The following is a 14,916-nucleotide window of genomic DNA, read 5'->3' on the forward strand; positions in this document are numbered from 1 at the left end:
TTGGCTTTGCTAAGTCCGCGAACTCAGTTTACGAACTCAGTCCGCGAACTGACGGAAGTTCTTGTACCGAGAATTTCTTCTGGGATTCCAAATTCGTTTGCGCGAGTATAAGTCCGCGAACTGGCGGAAGTCTCTTTGCCGAGATTTTCTGCTAAGTTTGGAAAACTCTGCCGGTTGCCTTAAGTCCGCGAACTTGTTTATGAGCTTAAGTGGTTATGATCTAAAGATGTGCTCTGAACATGAAACTTAAATTACTAAGGAATGTTTTATGCAAACCGTGGCTATAAAGTTCATGAGACGATTCATCGAATCGAATCATCTTTGTTTCAATTGTGTCTTGTGTAGTTACATAAGATCTCATAGCAATTGAACAACTCTCTAACTAGTTCATTGAGTCAATTGAACTAGTTATGGTGAAGAAGAACTAGGTTAATATGAAATGCTCATATGGTTAACCTTTTGGGTTACTATGTTGAACCAACATACACGTACACGTTTGGGCATAGTTTTCTCAAACCCAGTAAACGTTTACCCAAGTGTGTGTGACAAGCTAAGTTTTCGATCTAACGGTTGCGAAATATTAGCTTGAATCTAAATCAGGTTTTCATCTAACGGTGAATATGGATTGCTTTGTAACTAAGGCAAAACCCTGATTTGAAGGCTATATAAAGGAGACATCTAGCATTGTGCAAAACTAATCCCCACACGTCTGTGTGATCCTAGTGCGCTCGCTAGAGTCGATTCTCCTTTAACCTTTGGTTTTCTTCTCTAAAACCAGGTTAACGACTAAAAGATTTCATTGGGATTGTGAAGCCAGACCGATACTACTTTTATCGTAGTTGTGTGATCTGATCTTTCATCTTCTATCATATGAGTACAATCTTTGATTGTCTTGAGATCGTGAGAGTTCTCCGATATGAAAGATAAAGAAGTCACAAACATCTTCGTCTCAATATTTGTGATTCCTCGACAAACCGCTTGTGTATTCAAGAAGGATTGTTGAGAGGTGATTGATTAATGTAAGTTGTTCTTCGGGAATATAAGACCGGATTATCAATTATTTCCTGCTCACCTTGATTTTATATCTTAAGACAGAACAAAAATCTAGGGTTTTTCTGTGGGAGACAGATTTATCCTTTGATAGACTTTTCCGTGTGAGACAGATTTGTTTATTATCAAGTCTGCGATTTTGGGTTGCAACAACTCTTAGTTGTGGGTGGGATCAGCTAAGGGAATCAAGTACGTAGTATCCTGCTGGGATCAGAGGCGTAGGAGTACAACTGTACCTTGAATTAGTGGGAGGCTGATTTGGGTTCAACTATAGTCCAGTCCGAAGTTAGCTTGGAGTAGGCTAGTGTTTGTAGCGGCTTAATACAGTGTGTATTCAATCTGGACTAGGTCCCGGGGTTTTTCTGCATTTGCGGTTTCCTCGTTAACAAAACTTCTGGTGTCTGTGTTATTTCTTTTCCGCATTATATTTTTTATATAATTAAAATAATACAGGTTGTGCGTTAAGATCATCAATTGGAAATCCAAGATTCGGTTGTTGATTGATATTGATTGATCCTTCGATATTGGTCTTTGGTACCGTCCAAGTTATTCCTTTTATTTGATTAAAGACTCGCTATTGTTTTTAGCTTGAGTAAAAATAAAATCAAGAGAGAGATATTAACTCATTGAGATACTTTAATCTATATTGAGTTTGACTGTCTAGTTGATTCTCCAGCAAAGTATTTCGGAGTTAGTCCATACAGATTGCTAAGCAAAATATTGGGTGGTGTTGTTAGGCCCCCGCTTTTTCAATTGGTATCAGAGCAGACAAACACGTTTAAGACCTAATAAGTTCGTATTTGTAGCGATCTGACTCTATGGACAGAGGTGCTATCTCTATTAACGTACCACCAGTATTTGATGGCTCCAATTACTTATGGTGGAAAATTGCTATGCGAGCTTTTCTTCAATCGCGTGATTTTCAATCATGGGTATATGTGGTTAATGCTATGATGCTCCCGTTGTGGCAGTTGGTGATGTAAACGTTCCCAAACCTATTGGTGAATACACCACTGTTGAGATAACTGCTGCAAAGCAAAATTCCGACGGTTTGAATGCTATCATACATGCCATTACCCCAAATATTCAGCATCATGTGACAAACTGCACTAGATCTAAAGATGATTAGGATATCTTAGAAACCCTATTTGAAGGAAACTCCAGTGAAAAGGATGCTAGGCTTCAAAACCTTAATTCCGATTGGGAGAACCTTCGTATGGCAGATGAAGAAACATTTGATGAGTTTAATCACAAAGTGTCTGAAATTGTTAATGCATCCTTTGCATTGGGTAAGACTATTCCTGAAAAGGACATTGTGATGAAAATTCTTAGATCGCTGCCATCTAGATACGAGTCTAAGAAGCATGTCATCGTTGAGGGGAATAACCTTGATAATCTTTCCAGAAACACCTTGGTTGGAAAGCTTAAGATCTTTGACCATGAGCATACATCCAAAGTCGGTAAGGATGTTGTCTTTAAAGCACAGAAGAACACTAAATTACTTGTCAAAGGTAAGAATGTTCATGTCTCTGAGGATGATCAGTCTGAGGATGATTTTCGGATGAAGATCTTGACAAATCAGTCTCCTTGATCATAAGACAGTTTAGGTATCTTCTGTTGAAGAGAAGTAGATGGTTTTCAAGAGACAAACTTAAGTCATCAGACAAACCTCACGGTTGCGTACCTCCTAAAAACAGGGATGCTGATGAGGCTGATGACGAGGACATGCCTTAATGCTTTAAGTGTAAGGGTTTTGGCCATTTTGCTAACGAATTCCCAAATCATAGAAAATACACTGGGAACAAAGGTCTAGCTGTTACACTTGATGAAATGTCTGAAACCTATGATTCCGATGAAGATAAGAAATCAAGTGTAGGGCTTCTTTGTGAAAACATCAATTTTGATACTTGTAGCAATACATATATCAACCTCAATGGGTTTGGAGAAGAGGGAAACCCAATCAATCTGGAAGATTCACTGAATCCGATAACTGGAAACCCTATTAGTGATGTTTCAGGATCAACAGTATGTCTAGATGCTTGCACATCTCAGATGCCTGAATACTATCCAAGATTGACGTGCTCGTTTTGTTCGATGAAGGGACACGAACTATCAAGGTGTTACAAATACAAGCACCAAATAAGGCACGCCATCAAACTTCAACGAAGAGCAGATCAATTAGCAAGGAAGCTGAAACTTGCTCAGAAGACTGCCGAGGTATGTAGGATCTTATCTTCGTCTAAGAAGTTGGTTTCCAAGGATAGAATAAGACCATTTGAAAAGAAAATATGGTCAAATCGTTTTGATAGATAGAGATCAGAGGATTCCTCCCATGAGGAAAAAGATGGACAAATCATTGTTCATCGCAACACAACTTGATTGTGTTGTTGGAAAAATCTTGTCTCATGTGCCTGTTCGAAAAGAGACAAGATTGAGTGTTGATCCAGGCTTCAGAAAAGTTTTTCCTTCTTTTCTTAGTTTTGTTATTTTTGTCTATCAAATAAAAGAAAGGGTTATTATCGACAATTCTACTCTTTATAGGGTTTTAGAGTTGGGCGTATAAGAACCTGTCAATAGGTTTCGAACCCTACATTCCTATTTCTTTTGACATCCTTTATAAGACTGCTTGTTGAGTTAAGTGATTTCATCACACAAATCCAGTTGTTCATAACTGTTCTCAAGCACTATGTCGACAGATGAAAAGGATGTCAACATGATTGTTGAGTCTTCAATCAAGGAAAAATAGAAATCTCTTGTTTCTAAATCCCTAAAAAGAAAAAGAAGGAATACAAGAAAACCCAGGGATGTTCCTTCTAACTCTCAGAAGTTTTCCGACGTTCTTGATGAGTTAAAGGAAATAAGAAGGGAGATTTATGAAATAAAGACGTTCGTGTCTAAATCTTTGGAAATTCAGAGGACCCTAATTCGACCTCTTCAGCCAAGACAGTGGGTATTGACACTTATCTCCGTGAACCTTATGTCCCGATGGTTGTCGATAACAAGGAGTTCGGGAATGATAAAGAATTTCTCAAAGGAATTGTTGCCTAGTATGACTTGTTTTTGGATTAGTTGGAAGAATAACTAGTGCTTTGAATAGCGAAGATTGTGACTACACATAGCTATTTTGTTTTCATCTTCTTATGTTTATTTTTTAGGTTTATTGGTTTTAAATTCTAAAAATATTTGGAGGATGACGTTATTGCAGTATTAGTTTGTTTTGAAGTATTGCAATATTTTTATGGGATATGTATTGTTTGCGTCCGTGAACTTGAAGGTCTCATATTGTGTCAAAAGTAAAGTCATTCATAAATTGATATTCGTATTGATGAAAGAACGAATGGACTTTTGACAATTACAAAAGTTATGCCTGTGCAGTCATTTATTTGATGGGAAATATGATGAAATCTTTTGTTTGACAAGGATAAAGTCTATTATGTCGTTATGCAAATAGTGATGGAAAATAGAATAGATCCTTGTAGTTTATCCATGATATTGATCTTCATTGATCCATTTTGTTATGTTTTACCGTGAAGGCTCCATTATGTATCTTATGTTGAGCACCTTACAACTATGTCAATTTATATTGGCCTTATTGGTTATTTCATGAGATGCTATATGTTGAGCATTCTTGAACTAAATTAATCATCTTGATTGGTTATTTAGTTATTCGTTCCGAAAGTCTTCTTTTGTCGAGCAAAATCTTTTGACAATTAAATTGATTGCTTCGGTGATTAGTTTGGTTGTGTATTCCAATTAGATTAATTATAGGTTCTCTTGTAATTAATCTAGATGAGTTTGTCATATATTTTACAAGTTCTTGTGTTGAGTATATGAACGGCTATACTAATCATGTTCTATTGGTTGATGTAGTCATATATTCCGTAAGGTTTTCCTTATGTTGAGTATTTAAACGATTAAGATAGTCATCTCCGTGTGGTTATCTTAGTCGTAGCTCCGTGAGTTTTCTTATGTTGAGCACAATCAATTAAATTGATCACTTTTGTGGTTTGATTTAGTTGCGTATTCCGATTAAATTAATCATGGGTTTACTTGTGATTAATTTGGTTGAGTTTTGGATATAGAAAATCATTTCCATGGTTTTTGGTGTCCATTTAAAAAATCCTTCTTTTCTTTCGAAATTAAGGTCGCTCTTGTTGTTCTTTCGGGAATGACATCAAATGGGTTCTTTTGAACTTGTGGTTAATGGTAATATCTTGCGAGGTGTGCGGCTGTGGAATTTTATAGAGATTATCTTGTATCTTAAAACTCCTTGATGAATGCATTTAGCTTCGGATTTATGATTGCATCTAAATTAAGTTGGTATGTATTTTTCTTTTAGTCTATGAAATGTCTCTTGTGGAAATTTCATTATGATCCCGTTCTTTTACCTTTGCCAATTTTATTGACAAAAAGGGGGAGAAATAATGTAGTTCACACTACAAATACATATGGTTTTCGGATCATTGTGTAAGGAGGAGTGGTTTCCATGATCGAGATGGAGTATTGACTAAGGGGGAGTGATACATATCACCATAGTATTGTTGTTAAAATCGTGATGCAATTGGAATTTGATGTTACATAATGATACTATGACACTGTATAATAATGATCGAGAATCTCGATTTCTCTCATTGTTATAGCTACGGATCTTCAACAACGGTGGTGCTAAACTTACAACCTTTGGGATCATTGGAGTACTTGGAAGGACGAAGATTTCAAGGAACGTTGAAGATTAGACTATGGAATAGGAGTCACTAAAGTTTATCTTTTTTGTATTCCATATGTATTAATAGTTTTGTCACTAAAATTGACAAAGGGGGAGATTGTTAGAGCATATCTCGGTCGAACTCGCATGCGTTGCTATATCAGGCATGTTTGTCAATGTTAGTGATCAAAACAATGAGTCTTGATTTCTAGTCTATTATAGCTAAGTCTCGGACTATGATAGAAAAGTGTAGTTGAGCTCAAGGACTTCATGGCGATTCATCATACAACGACGAAGATCTACTCAAGGAACCGTGGAACTTCATCAACAAAAAGGTATGTGGAGACTTGAACTTATCTATCGCTCAAAAGTCTATCTATTCTATCTCCTACTTCTTATGAGACAAAAAGTCGTATGCTATATAGACTGGATCATACACATTTGACATTTCGAGTTGAGTATTCACTACTTATGTTTTTCTAGAAATCTTGTGTTGGTAAAGCGTTTCGCTTTGATCAAGTTTATCTTCACCTAGTGACGAAAGTCATGAAAAGTTTCAATTACTTTGAGAATTGCTCTGACGTGAAACGGTCTGTGAATAACGGCTATATAACGTCCTATGAGAATGTCTCAATGATTGGAATGAGAGTTTAGATTACATAACCATGTATTCCTTAATCCGAAGTTTTCGAACTTTGTTGATTGAGAAAAACCGGAGGAATTGGCTTTTCCAAGTCCGCGAACACAGTTTGCGAACTCAGTACGCAAACTGACGGAAGTTCTTGTACCGAGAATTTCTGCTAGGATTCCAAATTGGTTTGCGTGAGTACAAGTCCGCGAACCTAGTCCGCGAACTGGCGGAAGTCTCTTTGACGAGATTTTCTGCTGAGTTTGGAAAACTCTGTCGGCTGCCTTAAGTCCGCGAACTTGTTTGTGAGCTTAAGTGGTTATGATCTAAATATGTGCTCTGAACATGAAACTTAAATTACTAATGAATGATTTATGCAAACCGTGGCTATAAAGTTCATGAGCCGATTCATCGAATCGAATCATCTTTGTTTCAATTGTGTCTTGTGTAGTTACATAAGATCTCATAGAAATTGAAAAACTCTCTAACTAGTTCATTTGAGTCAATTGAACTAGTTATGGTGAAGAAGAGCTAGGTTAATATGAAATGCTCATATGGTTAACCTTTTGGGTTACTATGTTGAACCAACATACACGTACACGTTTGGGCATGGTTTTCTCAAACCCAGTAAACGTCTACCCAAGTGTGTGTGACAAGCTAAGTTTTCGATCTAACGGTTGAGAAATATTAGCTTGAAGCTAAATCAGGTTTTCATCTAACGGTGAATATGGATTGCTTTGTAACTATGGCAAAACCCTGATTTGAAGGATATATAAAGGAGACATCTAGCATTGTGCAAAACTAATCCCCACACGTCTGTGTGATACTAGTGCGCTTGCTGGAGTCGATTCTCCTTTAACCTTTGGTTTTCTTCTCTAAAACCAGGTTAACGACTTAAAGACTTCATTGGGATTGTGAAGCCAGACCGATACTACTTTTATCGTAGTTGCGTGATCTGATCTTGCATCTTCTATCATATGAGTACAATCTTTGATTGTCTTGAGATCGTGAGAATTCTCCGATAGGCAAGATAAAGAAGTCACAAACATCTTCGTCTCAATATTTGTGATTCCTCGACAAACCGCTTGTGTAGTCAAGAAGTATTGTTGAGAGGTGATTGATTAATCTATGTTGTTCTTCGGGAATATAAGACTGGATTATCAATTAGTTCCTGCTCACCTTGATTTTATATCTTAAGACGGAACAAAAATCTAGGGTTTTTATGTGGGAGACAGATTTATCCTTTGATAGACTTTTCTGTGTGAGACAGATTTGTTTATTATCAAGTGTGAGATTTTGGGTTGCAACAACTCTTAGTTGTGGGTGAGATCAGCTGAGGGAATCAAGTACGTAGTATCCTGCTGGGATCAGAGGCGTAGGAGTACAACTGTACCTTGAATTAGTTGGAGGCGTATTGGGGTTCAACTATAGTCCAGTACAAAGTTAGCTTGGAGTAGGCTAGTGTTTGTAGCGGCTTAATACAGTGTGTATTCAATCTGGACTAGGTCCCGGGGTTTTCTGCATTTGCGGTTTCCTCGTTAACAAAACTTCTGGTGTCTGTGTTATTTCTTTTCCGCATTATATTTTGTATATAATTGAAATAATACAGGTTGTGCGTTAAGATCATCAATTGGAAATCCAACCTTTGGTTGTTGATTGATATTGATTGATCATCAATTGGTACCGTCCAAGTTATTCCTTGTATTTGATTAAAGACTCACTATTGTTTTTAGCTTGAGTAAAAATCAAATCAAGAGAGAGATATTAAATCCTTGAGATACTTTAATCTAGATTGAGTCTGACTGTCTAGTTGATTCTCTAGCAAAGTATTTCGGAGTTAGTCCATACAGATTGCTAAGCGAAATATTGGGTGGTGTTGTTAGACCCCCACTTTTTCACTTTTCTCCGCTTTTGAATTTCTGTGAAGACTGAATTCACTCAATCCCTAATTTATACCCTTTTAATTTCTGAGATTTGCCTTTGGTAGATTTTGCTGTGCTTTTGTATCACCATGTCTGATGTTGGGCATAGGGATGAATCATAAACATCATCCATTCTTTCGTATCACTGAACTTGAGGTTGTAGACAGTTTGTCAAACTGTGTTGTAGAATTTCTCCTTTGTCCCTTCTTTCATCATATTTTCATGGAAAGTTCAGTGGTTTTTTTTTGCGTCAGTATTCTTTTTTCATGTTTGCACTTGAGAAGCATAGGTTGGTTTTCCTCTGGTTTTGGAGAGTTTATTAGGGAATTTCATCTTTAAGAAATGGGAAAAATCTGATGTTTTTTGTTTTTTGACCCATGTTCATGGTCCCTCTGGTAAAGAACTGTGTAGACTCTTAATTTTAATAGGAAATTTTTATCATCTTTAGATATCAATTTGGTTTTTATCATTCACGGTTAATCCTAGAATAAGTTCTTTGGCAACTAATCCTTTTTCTGGTTTTATTAAATTTATATTGGGTTTCATTTTTGGGGTGAATTTTTAAGCTTCATGACTATCCTTTCCATTTTGGTGGCTACGGTGGTTTGCTTGAACATTTTTTAGAAGACTGTTTTTAATATGATACTACTTTTCAGCAAGCTAAAGACCATCAAACTGAGTGATTTCGTTAAATGGTCGGAGTATCAGAATTCAGATGCATCAGATTTCAGAGGTTATTCAGTTTTTGAGCAAACAACATCAAAAAGTTTCTTGCACACTTTGGTTCAAGAACATAGATACAATTTCAAGTGTTACTGGACATGTCAATATCCTCCAGGAAATTGTGGTGGTACAAACCACGCCGAGTTAATCTTCTACCCCCACCCAAATATTGCAATATATATTTTTATTTTACGAACTTGTTGTGTATAATGCCATTAGAGACTATAGATCTTTATGGTTTTGATAAATCCTCATATTTCTCAATATCCCTCTTACATTTCCCCTTGTATTTTAGATTGTAGTTTTCACCTCTAATCTCTCTGCTCTCTCTGTAATTTTTTAGTGCATCCTTTGCTTTGTCCCTTCCCTTGTAGTTTTTAGTTTCTTACTCTTCTCACTTCTCTCCCTAAAAACCCTTATTGATCCATATCATCTTTATTTAGTCCTTGATGCTCTTGTTTTCTGTCAAGCAGAGAATCCTGCATCCTCCTGTTCTTTTATAATCTTATAACAAATTTTTCAAACCGTTTCTCTGCTTGGTTTACTTCTATCTGTGAACATGAAATTATTATCCTGGAATATCCAGGGTTTTGGCAATCCTTTGACAAAAGATCATTTCAATTACATTTGCCAATATTACAAGCCAGATATTATCTTCTTAGCCGAGACAAAAGCCCCACTGTCTCGGATGGATTTGTTTTTTAGAAACTCCCATTTTCATGATTGGTTCATAGTACCAACCTCGGGAATAGCGAAAGGGTTAGCAATAGCTTGGAATAACAATATAGATTTAAGACTAATATCTTCGAAGCTTAATGTCTGCCATTTCGAAATGACACTAAAAAGACGAGAAATCTTGATAACTTACGTATATGGAGCTGTTGACTCGGAGGACGAAATTGAACAGTGTACTTATATATCAGAATTTGCTTTACATATAAATAAGCTATGGGTTCTAATCGGCGATTTAAATGTAATTCTTGATCCAGGTGAAAAACAAGGGGGTAGCTCGACGAGCTCCAGCAACAAATCTTTCATCGCTCAAACAATCGACTCTTTGGGCCTACAAGATGCTGAATATGATGGTGCTCCGTTCACATGGTCAAACAACCGAGAAGGAGCCGCGAACATATGTGAAAGAATTGACAGAGCCCTGACCTCCTACCTTTGGATGCAAAGTTTCCCGGAAACTAAGGTAACTCACCTTCCTAGAGTTGGTTCGGACCACTTTCCAATATTATTTGACTCCCATCCTGATATTCAAAAAGCCCAAAAACCTTTTAGGTGCATTAGGGCCTGGTTGTCCAACCCTTCTTTACACTATGTTGTTGAAGCTTCTTGGAAATACATGCCCGTAATTCCCCGGAAAAAAACATTTCGGCAAACCTCTAACTTCTATCCACGGATCTATCTCAGTGGAATTATGATGTTTTTGGAAACATCCACAAAAACATCAAAATCCTTAATAATAAAATAGAAAGTATCCATAGGAAAGGAGGAATTGTGCATGAAATAGTGAACCTTAAAAACCTTCAGGCTGAATTAGGAAACTGGTACAAAATAAAAAATGATTACTACCATCAGCTCTCGAGAGACAAAATTTTCAAGGAATATGATCAAAACATGGAGTATTTCCATGCTTCGGCCTCTTCTAGTAAAAGAATAAACACCATTTCCATGATCAGAGAACCATCTGGTCTTTGGATTTTTGATAGGGACCAAATAAACAAGCTCCTAATAAATCATTTCACTCAAATAGGAACTTCTCAAGGCAATCTTTCGGATTTAGACCTCTCTAATCTAATAAAACCCTGTATATCGGAGGAAGAAAATCTAAACCTTGTTAGTGTTCCTTTCCGAGAGGAAATTTGGCTCACCCTATCTAAGATGAATCAATGGGGAGCGCCGGGCCCAGATGGATTTCCAACCAGGATTTTTGGAGACCTCTCTGATCAATCTCCAAAAATTCAGTGTGTACTTTAGCCCCCGCTTGCACCCTAAACATGAAAAAATTATCGCTAAAATCCTAAAAGTTCCGCTGATGACAAAAAAAGATAGATATTTAGGTACTCCCCTCTTTTTGGATAGAAATAGAAAAGCTAACTTTGAACCCTTGCTCCAAAAATATTACTCCACCTTACAAGGGTGGAAATCTAAGCTTTTATCCCAGGCAGGTAGGACTGTGTTGATTAAATCGATTCTTCAAGCATATCTTACATACCAAATGCAAGTCCTGACTCTCCCAAAAGGCACCTTTGATCAACTAGACCGTATTCAGAGAAACTTCTAGTGGAAAAAAGAAAGCGAAGGAAGACAAGGGGGGGGGGGGGGGGGGGGTTTCAAAGCTTGGAAAGGTTTCTGCAAACCTATCTCCAAGGGTGGTCTGGGAATTAAAAACCCACACCATTTCAAGTTATCTCTTCTAACCAAGCTCGCTAATAGACCCATCACTGATAAAGATCAGCTATGGGTAAAACTTCTTAAAGAAAAATAATTCCCAAACTCTCATCCACTGGAGACCTCTAAAACTTCTAAGTTATCTTGGATTTTGACTAGTATTAGACGAGGATTAGATCTTATCAAAGGTAACTTCGTCTGGAAAATTAAAAATGGAGCTTCCACAAAAATCTGGGAGGAACACCGGATTCCCAATGAAGATACAATTCAAATTCTTCCTAATGTTAAAGAACCAGCCCCAATGATGGTTCAAGAGCTCATAACCGAAGACAATCAATGGGATCAAGAAAAAATTAACCAAATTCTTTCACCCAGAAGACATAGAAAAAATTCAGGCTATAAACCCAAGAAGACAAGAACAAGAAAAAATTAGATGGAAGCACCATCATTCTGGGAAATTCTCGGCTAAGAATATGTACAATTGTCTAGTAAAACAAGATCCGGAATATGAGAGTTATTTTGAATTTCCTTGGAACAAAATATGGAAAATACAGGCACTACCAAGGATAAGACTTTTTATATGGAAATTAACTCTAAAGGATTTGCCCACTTCTTCGAGACTTGGGTCCCATAACCCAAACATCGATCCCCACTATTAGATGTGTAATTCACAAGTTCAAGAAACGGAACAACATCTATTCTGATATTTCCCCTTCGCGAAAGCTGTTTGGTTCGACTTATCTTTGGGTAATATTAATAAGAGAAATAATGCAGATGTGATATCTACTTGGGTTAAAGACTGGATTTCAGATCTATCGCAAATAACTGGGAAAATTTCTACGATTCTTTGGTTCATTTGGAAATACAGATGTTCAGTGGTTTTTGAGAAAATTACACCGAACCCAACCAGCCTAATTGATCAGATAAATAGATTCTTGCAATAAATTCCCCCAAACATCAGATCTAAGGAGATTTTTTCGAACAAGGAGCTACCAAAAAGAGTTTCTTGGTCTGAACTAAATCCGTATTGGATTATCTTCGTCGACGCCTCATTTAAGAAAGAAGACCTATCGATGAGCTATGCCTTTATTCTCTACTCAGTGGATCAGGAGGCATTTATGCACATTTTTGTAGGCACAGAGTGGGCATCTTCACCTTTCCATGCGGAAACGCTTGGTTACAAGAAAACATTTTGTCTAGCGTCTCAATTGTCACCGATTGCGAGGAATTAGTGGACAATATTAACAACGATAGCTCAGAAATTGCTTGGACGGCCGATAATACTTTACTGGAAACAAAAAATGAAAAAGCGGGGGTCTAACAACACCATTCAATATTTCGATTAGCAATCTGTATGGACTAACTCCGAAACACTTACTAGAGAATCAACTAGACAGTCAGACTCAATCTAGATAAAAGTATCTTAAGCAGTTAATATCTCTCTGTTGTTTTGATTCATTCAAGCTAATAGAAATCAGCGAGTCTATAATCAAACACAAGGAATAACTTGGACAGTACCAAAGACCAATGTCCAAGGATCAATCAATATCAATCAACAACCAAAGTTCGGATTTCCAATTGATTGATTCAAACGCACAACCTGTATTATTTCAATTATATAAACAAATATAATGCGGAAATATAAATAACACAGACACCAGAGTTTTGTTAACGAGGAAACCGAAAATGCAGAAAAACCCCGGGACCTAGTCCAGATTGAATACACACTGTATTAAGCCGCTACAGACACTAGCCTACTCCAAGTTAACTTCAGACTGGACTATAGTTGAACCCCAATCAGTCTCCCACTTATCCAAGGTACAGTTGTACTCCCTACGCCTCTGATCCCAGCAGGATACTGCGCACTTGATTCCCTTAGCTGATCTCACCCACAACTAAGAGTTGCTACGACCCAAAATCGCAGGCTTTAACAATAAACAAATTTGTCTCACACAGACAAGTCTATCAAAGGATTAATCTGTCTCCCACAGAAAAAACCTAAAGGTTTTTATTCCGTCTTTTGATAATAATCAAGGTGAACAGGAACCAATTGATAATCCGGTCTTATATTCCCGAAGAACAGCCTAGATTAATCAATCACCTCACAACAATCTTAATCGTATGGTAGAGAAACAAGATGTCTTGGAATCACAGACAATGAGACGAAGGTGTTTGTGATTACTTTTTATATCTTGCATATCAGAGAACTCTCACGATCTCTAGCCAATCAATATGATTGTACTATTACGATAGAAGATGCAAGATCAGATCACACAACTATGATAAAACTAGTATCGGTCTGGCTTCACAATCCCAATGAAGTCTTTAAGTCGTTAACCTGGTTTTAGAAGAAGAAAACCAAAGGTTAAAGGAGAATCGACTCTAGGAGAGAAACTAGTATCACACGGACGTGTGTGGATTAGTTTTCTCAATGCTAAATGTCTCCTTTTATATAGCCTTTCAAATCAGGGTTTTTCCTTAGTTACAAAGCAATCAATATTCACCGTTAGATGAAAACCTGATTTAGATTCAAGCTAATATTTCTCAAACGTTAGATCTAAAACTTAGCTTGGCATACACAAATGACTGTACGCTTCTAGGTTTGTTAACCGCACCCAAACGTGTACATTTTTGGTTCAACAATAGTCTACCCAAAGAGGTTAACCATATGAGCGTTTCATACCAACCATGTTCTTCTTCACCATAACTAGTTCAATTGACTCAAATGAACTAGCTAAGAGAGTTGTTCAATTGCAAGGAAATCTTATGTAACTACACAAGACACAATTGAATCAAAGATGATTTGATTCACTCGAATTGGTTCATGAACTTTAATAGCCACGGTTTGCAAATGCATTCCTTAGTCTTTTAAGATTAAGTTCAGAAATCATCTTTGGATATATAACCTTCTCAAGTTCGCAGACTAGGTTCGCGGACTTAAGACACCGGATAGAGTTTACAAACTCCAGCATAAATTCTAGGGTTCGAGAAATACGCCGGTTGGCGGACGGGGTTCGCGGACTGGGTTCGCGGACTTGGCTCACGCAAGTAGTTTGTCAACTCCAGCAGAAATTCTCGGGTTTGAGAACTTCGGCAGTTTGCGGACTTGGCACTTGCCATACTTCCGGTTCTCTTGATCAACAAAGTTCGAAAACTTCGGTTCAAGGAATCCATTGGTTATGTAATCTAAACTCTCATTCCAATCATTGAAACATTCTTAGAGGACGTTATATATTTGTTACACTACTTCTCGTCAAAGCAATTTTCAAGGTGATTGAAACATTCATGACTTTCGTCACTAGGTAAAGATAAACTTGGTCGAAGCGAAAAGCTTACCAACACATATTTCGAGATATAGATAGGCGAGGTATACTCGGCTCGAAATACCAAATATGTATGATCTAGTCTATATATATAGCATACGACTTTTGTCTCAAAGAGTAGGAGATAGAATAGATAGACTTTTGAGTGACAGATAAGTTCAAGTCTCC

This window comes from Papaver somniferum, chromosome 6 (assembly GCF_003573695.1).
Source record: "Papaver somniferum cultivar HN1 chromosome 6, ASM357369v1, whole genome shotgun sequence".
NCBI lineage: Eukaryota > Viridiplantae > Streptophyta > Magnoliopsida > Ranunculales > Papaveraceae > Papaver > Papaver somniferum.